At 43.3% G+C, this 8,062-nt stretch overlaps 1 pseudogene; it reads left to right on the top strand.

Annotated features, from left to right (window-relative positions):
* Window positions 1–3,603: 3,603 nt before the first annotated feature.
* On the top strand, window positions 3,604–7,131 carry LOC136391501 (small ribosomal subunit protein uS5 pseudogene; annotated as a pseudogene).
* Window positions 7,132–8,062: the final 931 nt, after the last annotated feature.

The following is an 8,062-nucleotide window of genomic DNA, read 5'->3' as shown; positions in this document are numbered from 1 at the left end:
AAACACTGAACACCCTTTAGCCAAGGGAATGCAGGATCCAAATTCTCAAGAACAAAAGTAGGATGGAATGAGTCGTGAGGGTCTTTCAGAAAGAAATCTGGCCTGTCTCTATTCTAGGGCTGAACAAAGTAAGTCAAATAGCACAGAAGTCAAGGCAACCTGAATTTGATGTAGAAAAATATATATTCCTTATTTACCAAAGGATCTTTTGAAAAACATTCAAGGACGCTTGCGTTTTCAAACCGAGCTGTAACAGGTAGGCAGGCAGCAATGAGATGCAAAAGCCTGTCTGTGCTTGGTAAACACTCCTGAAGACTACTCTGGCTTTGCCTGGATGCCAGAAACTCAGGCAGATCCCCACTCATCACCACCCTGAAAGAAATATTGTTACAATTTTCTGACATTGATATTGTCTGCAGCACCATGGAGACCAAATATTAAGCAGACTAAGTATGTTTACGATCTAATAAATAAAAACATTTTGTCTGAATTTCTCTTTGGATCCTACCAGCCAGATAAAAGGAGGTGTGTGTGTGTGTGTGTGAGAGAGAGAGAGAGACATATATTAGGAGAAAAAGGAAAGGAAAGAAGTTGGCTCAGGAGAAGCGCCCATTTGCTTCTCCACCCCCCCCCCCCCTCCTTCCTCTCTGTCTCTCTCTTCCCCTCCTGCAGCCAAGGCTCCATTGGAGCAAAGATGGCCCGGGCGCTGGGGATGGCTCCTTGGCCTCTGCCCCAGGCACTAGAGTGGCTCTGGTCGCAGCAGAGCGACGCCCCGAAGAGGCAGAGCATCGCCCCCTGGTGGGCGTGCCGGGTGGATCCCCGTTGGGTGCATGTGGGAGTCTGTCTGACTGTCTCTCCCCTTTCCAGCTTCAGAAAAAAATACAAAAAAAAAAGAAAGAAAGAAAGAATTGCCTGACTGGTGATGTCGCAGTGGATAGAGCATCAGCCCAGAATGCTGAGGCCTCTGAGGTCCCTGGCTTGAGTGCTGGCTCACCAGTTTGAGCGCTGCATCAACAACATGATCCTATGGTCATTGGCTTGAGCCCAAAGGTAGCTGGCTTGAAGCCCAAGGTCACTGGCTTGACGCCCAAGGTCCCTGGCTTGAGCAAGGGGTCAATGGCTTGGCTTGAACCCCCCCTCCCCAAGGCACGTATGAGAAGCAATCAATGAACAACTAAAGTGACACAACTACAAGTTGATGCCTGTCATCTCTCTCTCTGCTTCTCCCTTCCTGTCAACCTCTTTAAATAAAAAGAAAAAAATTCATGAAGCCTGCTAACTCCTTTATATTTTAACGTATGATCTGCTTTGATATGAAGCTCTTCAGATTGGTCTTTGAAATTTTGCCTTTAGGGAAATAATTTTATTGTGTTCTTATTTATGCACCATGGGCTTTACCTGTTACCACTTTAAATCCACACATCCTATGAAATGAGTACTATGATTCTATGCCTTTTCAGAAGGAGCTACTAAGGCACTGAGAAGGTAGGTAATTTGCCCAAGGTCACACAGCTTGTTAATGGCACAGCCAGGATTTGACCTTAGGCAGTCTGACTCCAGGATCCACCCCACTTCACCCCTATGCTTTGCTGCCCTCCTGTGCTCTGCTTCACAGGAAAGGTACCACAGCCACAGTGGAAAGGTGTTACTCAAAGTAAAAACATGCATTTTTGTCATAGATCAAACTAGTAGCTTCCCATCTCTGGGCCTCAGAATCTTCATCTGTAAAATGAGAACTTGGACTAAACAGATATACAAGCACCTGTCCAGAAGTGAAGTTCTTGCTTTATAGTGTTGCCTTGTGAGTATTTTGTGCTCAGCATTGTTGGAAATCTTAGTAAGTTCATTGGTTTGTGTAATATCTTAGCACAGCCCCTTGTTTTACACCAGGGGGACACTACTTCCCTCTTATTAATGTTAATTTTTTACTAAACTTGAATAAGACCCCTGGTGTGAAGGGGAAAGTTTCAGTTAAATAATTGTTAGGGTGATCTTCAAGTATTAATATTAGTTAGCTGGAATATTTTTAAACTCCCTTCAGAAACCAAGAAAATTATTCAACTGTACCAAATAAATGACAACACATCAGATGCTGATGGAACACAGTCATATCGCTCATCTGTGGAAACCCCCATGTTTGCAATGCTACCATTACCTAAATTGAAGAAAAGCATTTTAAAAGTGAAACTAGATTGAATCAGAGTTCCTCTTTTTTTGGAGGTGGTGAAGAGGATGGTCTTTATTTTCTTTCATATGTTAAAGGGTGTTGAGATTGTTTTCATGATGAGTTATATCATTATTTCATATTATCATACCTCTATTAGCCTTCTGACTAGGACATATTATTATTATTATTATTATTATTTTGTATTTTTTTGAAGTTGGAAACGTGGAGGCAGGCAGACTCCCACATGCGCCCGACCGGGATCCACTAGGCATGCCCACCAGGGGGCGATGCTCTGCCAATCTGGGGCGTAGCTCTGTTGCAACCAGAGCCATTCTAGCACCTGAGGCAGAGGCCATGGAGCCATCCTCAGCGCCTGGGCCAACTTTGCTCCAATGGAGCCTTGGCTGCAGGAGGGGAAGAGAGAGACAGAGAGGAAAGAGAGGGGGAGGGGTGGAGAAGCAGATGGGTGCTTCTCCTGTGTGCCCTGGCCAGGAATCAAACCCAGGACTCCTGCATGCCAGGCTGACGCTCTATCACTGAGCCAACCGGCCAGGGCCTGAAAACCTAATATTTGAGTAACAACATCTTCACCAGTAAAAACAACAGTAATATTCAACTCTCTTGATTTTCAGGCTAGATTTGTAGGTTTCCATCTTAAATACAGCAGGAAATGTACTAGGATTGGGAGGTCAACCTAACTTCTTTCATGAACTATTAACATAGATAGACATTTGATACAAAAATGGACCAGTTTATAATTTCACATACATAGTAAAAAAAAATGAGTAATTTAGTCTAGAAACCTTACCAGTTAGCATAACTTCTTACCAGTCTGTCAGCTTCCATTTGGAAATGCATGAATAATGAAATATTGTTTTTCTTTGTTGTGTTTTTAAAATAGAACCATTCGCAAGGCATTTGTTAAAGACCTACTATGAGGACATACCTTATTGGCCGAATCAATTTATATTTCCCTGAAACCAATCAAGAATAATATCAAGGAAACAAAATGGTCTCAACTACATGTATTTACCGCTTTATATGTCCCAGGCCCAATGTCAAACTATTTTACATGTATTAATCTATTTCATCCTCATAAAACTGCTGCATTTTTACCAGATAGTTATTATCTCCATGTACTAGATTGGGAAGCTAAGATTTATCTAGATCAGGGGTCCCCAAACTTTTTACACAGTGGGCCAGTTCACTGTCCCTCAGACCGTTGGAAGGCTGAACTATAAAAAAACTATGAACAAATCCCTATGCACACTGTACATATCTTATTTTAAAGTAAAAAAACAAAACAGGAACAAATACAATATTTAAAATAAAGAACAAGTAAATTTAAATCAACAAACTGACCAGTATTTCAATGGGAATTATGGGCCTGCTTTTGGTTAATGAGATGGTCAATGTGCTCCTCTCACTGACCACCAATGAAAGAGGTGCCTGTTGTGGACCGTAAATGGCAGAAAGCCGTTGTAGATTCGAGGCTTAGCAAAAGGCTAAGTTTTCCCCCCTTCACCTCCATATTGGCTATTATGCTGAGTATTTGTACCCATTTCACTTGCTTCCTTGCGTTGCTGGAAGCAATTTACATGCCCTTCCTCTGACACTTTGTTTTCAGGTGTTGGTAGATTTCACTAATGCATCCTGTTTATGCCTTGGGAGAGTTCCTGTTTTAGCCTTGGATGTGTAACTTTGTATCAAGGACTTTCTTGATTTGCATATGGCTATATAATAAAGCAAACTGGGGCTATGGGAAACTCGAATATTGCCATCAACATTTGAAGAGTCCTCCCGGTCCCATTTTTTCTTGATGAGTATGTTTCCTTAATTCCACACCGTTATTAGGAGCCGGGCTGGTCTGCGGTCCGCAGCAGGTGCCCCTTCCCGAAGTGTGGCGAGGGCGGATAAACGGCTTCAGGGGGCCGCATGCGGCCCGGCCCGTGGACGGTAGTTTGAGGACACCTGATCTAGATTAAACACTTTCCAAAGGTTGCATGACTAATAAGTGGAGCAGATCTAACCCAAACTTGTCTGACTCCAGAGCCTGTGAGATTAACCAATGATACGTGAGTGCTAATATATCAGACGCTGCTCTCTCTGGAACTTCTTCAAAGCAATGACAGTGTGAGCCAAAAATTTTGTATCCAGTAAAACTTAATTTCAAATATTCATACTAGAATAGAATGGAGTTAACTAAGGAAGGGTTCTCAAAAAAGATGACTCCTTAGCTCGAAAAAAGAATAGAAGATTTGAATTAAAAGAGTGGAAAATATTCTATAGGTGATATCAGAATGACCAACAACATGGATGTGATGACAGTAAAAATGTAACCACAGAATAAGCTCAAATCCGCAAAAGATACTGAGTTGCTTTTTAGAGACAGCAGACCAAAACTGCAAGCCAGGTATTCAAAGCATACACCTAGGAGAAAACTTTGACCTCCAGCTTCACCCAGAACCAAAGTCTCCCCCACTCCGCCCACTCACAGAACCTGAAGAACCAGAACTTGAACACCAGAATCCTTTTCAGAAGCAGAGGGTCCACTGTCTGGGAAGATCTGGTGCCACAAATGGCCAAGCTCCAAGTTTCCCCAATTAAAACTTGTCTCACTTCGCCTGACCAGGCGGTGGTGCAGTGGATGGAGTGTCGGACTGGGATGCAGAGGACCCAGGTACCAGACCCCGGGGTCGCCAGCTTGTGCACGGGCTCATCTGGCTTGAGCAGAAACAGCTCACCAGCTTGGACCCAGGGTTGCTGGCTCGAGCGGGGGGTTGCTCGGTCTGCTGAAGGCCCGTGGTCAGGGCACGTGTGGGAAAGTGGTCAATGAACAACTGAGGTGTCAAAATGAAAGGCTGATGATTGATGCTTCTCATCTCTCTTCGTTCTGTCTGTCTGTTCCTATCTATTCCTCTCTCTGACTCTTTGTATAAAAAATAAAAAAACCTTGCCTTACTAGCATTTCCACATAACTGTTTCCCTTAAGCAAATACAACTCACCACAAACCCTGGGTTGAGGAAACAGATTTGAGAGGTGTCTCCTGTACCTGCAAGCTGACTCAGGATTAAATAAATTACTCTTTCTTTTCTCAAAAGCCCATGTCATAGTATTGGCTTTTATAGGTGCAAACAACAAACCCTTATTTTGTAACAAAAAGACCAGATCTCCTAGGGAATCCTGGAGCACATGGCTGGGGAGGTAAAGCTGGTGGACAGTTAATGAGGGGCAGGGATACTCATCAGGGTACCATTATACATATTCCCTCCAATATTTTTATTGCATCATCACAACCAATCAAAAATATTCATTTATTTTGCTATAGAAGGTCGGTGTGATAGTGATGCCATTTCTTTTTCTCTTGCTCTCGACAAGGGTGATTTGGCTTCTCTGAGCCACATCTGGGGATTGTGCATGCTATTGAAGAGGCAGGGGTGCCATGAGAGAGAGTTTGCTTGTAGCCTTTGTCAGAGGAAGTTGATTCTTCTCTGTTCTCTGAAGATCTGGGCCAGGGGTCACTTTCTCACAGATATTTAAAAAGACAAAATTCACTCACACTTCCACCCTAATGTTATTTACATATTCCTTCCTATACTTTGTTCAAATGCACTTCTGTTTGTAATCTGTTTACATGGCTAGCCATTCTGCTAGACTCTGACCTTCTTTAAAGAAAGGACTGTCTTAATAATTCTCACATCTATAAAGCATATCAAAAAATAGGTGCTCAATACATGTTTAATAATTTAATGAATGCTGTTAAAACCATATTGTGGCTCTGGCCAGTTGGCTCAGTGGATAGAGGTTCAGCCAGCATGCAGATGTCTCTGTTCTATCTCTGGTCAGAGTATATATGAGAAGTGATCATCTGGTTCTCCTCCCCTCCCTTTCCCCCTTAGCTCTCTTTTCCCCTCCTGCAGCCAGTGGCTCGATTGGTTTGAGCATTGGACTGGGCACTGAGGATAGCCAGTTGATTAGAGCATCAGCCCCAGACGGGGCTGCCAGGTGGATCCCTATTGGTGCTCATGCAGGAGTCTGTCTCTCTATCTCCCCTCCTCTCACTTAAAACAAACAAGCAAATAAACAACAACAAAAAAAAACAACAACATATTGTAGCTTCTTTTCTCAGGAAACACTAAAGGGCAGAAGACACCATTGCTGTGGGAGAGCCCTGGAACAGGAGGCCGCAGTGGTGCCTGGGGGGGTATTTGGCAGTGACTTTTGGGCCCAAGGTCACAGCTCTGGTCTGGGCTGGGGCTAAGGCTGCAGAACTTGTGGAGGCAAAGCCGGGAACAAGGAGTGAATCCCTCTCACAAAGCTGGGCCTCCTGTGCTAGGACATGACAATCAAGTCCCTGGAGGAGAGCTATCTCTTCTCCCCACTAGTCAAGGAATATTAGATCATTGGCTTTTTCCGGGGGCATCCCTCAAAGACAAGGTTTTTAAGATTAAGCTGGTGCAAAAGTAGACCTGAGCTGGCCAGAGCACCTGGGTCAAGGCATTTGTTGCCCTTGGGGGGCGACCATGGACATGTTGTTTGGGTAAGTGCTCTAAGGAAATAACCCCTGCCATCTGCAGGGCCATTGTCCTGGCCAAGCTCTCTATTGTCCCTGTGCTCGAGGCTAATGAGCAAGATCAGCAAGCCCCTCACTGTTTCTTGCAGAGTGACTGGGCAATGTTCTGTGCTGGTGGCCTCATCCCCACTGCCGAGGGCACTGGCATTGTCTCAACCTTTAGGCCCAAGAAGCTGCTACCGCTTTTGGACAGCATTGAGAACTATCACATCTCGGGCAAGGGCTGCACTGCCACCCCAGCAGTTTTGCCAAGGCCACTTTTGATGCCATCTCCAAGACCTACTGCTGTCTCACCCCCCATCTCTGGAAAGAGCTGTATTCACTAAGTTTCTAGAGCACAAATTCAACAGCCATCTTGTAAAGACCCATACTAGTTTCTTTCCATGCTGAGGACCCAGGGTCCAACTGTGGCTACCACATAATTTTATTGAAAAAAATTAAAGTGAATTAAGCTTGTTTTTAAAAAAAATGTAGCCTGCTGTTTTCCCATCAACAAATGGTTTCGTATATTTTTACATGGTCTTAATAATTATTTTTGTTGGCTGCTTAATGTACATTTCTCATAGATATATTATCATTTAATCATCCCCTCATGTTGCCATTTGAGTTGTTGGTATTGCCTTGACATTTCTTGTGAGTTAGTAAGTAGAGGCATGACTTGATATAAAGATAGATTTGGAGAAGGCTACTGTGAATTTTGGTCAAACAAATGTCCCAGAGTTAAGAATACTAGTTAGGATGCTGACCTCAGTCACATAAAATAGAGCTGATGAGGTGAACAAGGCCAGGACTAGAATGGTGCTGTGGAAATGCAAAGAAAGAAACAGTTTCTCCACTAAAGCTGGAATGCTATAACCATAGATTTACCCTGAATGGAGCAAAATGTATGGCTGACATTGGGGGTATGGTCCTGTGCTGAAGAGCATTGTTTTAGCACCTCGGACAGCTCCTGAATTGTCAGGTACAGGCTCTGGGTGGTATGAGAACATTTATGGTTGTTAATCAATGATGGATCCTTTTAATAATAATTTTTAAAAAGTAAAAACAAATGGCATGTATTGGGCATGTGTTCAATGAAAGCTTTGCATGCATCAACATATTTAATTCTCATAAGGAAACAGTCATAGAAAGGTTACATGATGTCCCTCTAAGTCATACAAATAGCAAGTGGCAGAGCTAAGTTCTGAACCCAGGCAGTCTGACTCCAAAATCCATTATACTATACTGTAAAAGATAAGTACAATAAAGTATGACAAATCCTATTCAGAAAAGTACAAAAGAGGGGCATCTGAAGTGCACAAGAGAGGACAAAAGAAGGAGG

Source organism: Saccopteryx leptura, chromosome 2, assembly GCF_036850995.1.
Source record: "Saccopteryx leptura isolate mSacLep1 chromosome 2, mSacLep1_pri_phased_curated, whole genome shotgun sequence".
Lineage (NCBI taxonomy): Eukaryota > Metazoa > Chordata > Mammalia > Chiroptera > Emballonuridae > Saccopteryx > Saccopteryx leptura.
Note: the sequence above shows the minus strand (reverse complement) of the source record. Positions and strands in the feature narration are given on the sequence as shown.